We start from the raw sequence: 715 nt of genomic DNA on the forward strand, positions 1-715 counted from the left end.
TATACTATGTCCACTTCTGTTATTGCTGGGGACAACTGAGAAGTGGGTTGGGTAAGGCAGCTTTTCTTTAACCTGTCTGGCATAAAGAGACTCGTCTTCAATTAGAGGACTTTCAGATCTGGAATCTCTAGAGTTCCCTTTCCTTCCAGCTTGGTCCCTCACACCTCCAGCTTGTTGCAGCAATAGTCCCCAGAAGGAGAGCTGAATGCATGACTACGTGTGTGCTGTCAGTGCCATGGAACACTGCAGTATTTTTTATGGCAGGCCTTCAGCCTCACTAGTGCTCTTCAGCCCTTACTTAAAACAGAGCATGTCAAAGAACAATTGTCATTTGGGAAGCCAGCAATTGTTAAGAGAAAGAACATTGACTCCTTCAACTTGCAGTATGCAGTATGGAACAATAAAATAATCAAAGATGGAGGGCCACAGGGTGCTGGCCACCAGGATGGCTCAACAACATCACGTCTGCTACAATTAAACATATTTTAACAGACCACATAAGCACAACTTTGGTGCGGGTTTTTTATTTTTTAACAGCCTTAACCTTACTGAGGTAACAGTGGACCCTGTTGGCTTAAAATTCTGCAGCCCTTATTCTTTAGAGCAGTCATACCAAGATCCTCCCCAGATTTCATATTTGTCATAGATTGACCCAAACACAGCTTTATAAAAGAGTACATGTGTTTGGTGGCCTGAAAAGAAAATTAGCCCAGAA

This window comes from Haemorhous mexicanus, chromosome 3, assembly GCF_027477595.1.
Source record: "Haemorhous mexicanus isolate bHaeMex1 chromosome 3, bHaeMex1.pri, whole genome shotgun sequence".
Taxonomy (NCBI): domain Eukaryota; kingdom Metazoa; phylum Chordata; class Aves; order Passeriformes; family Fringillidae; genus Haemorhous; species Haemorhous mexicanus.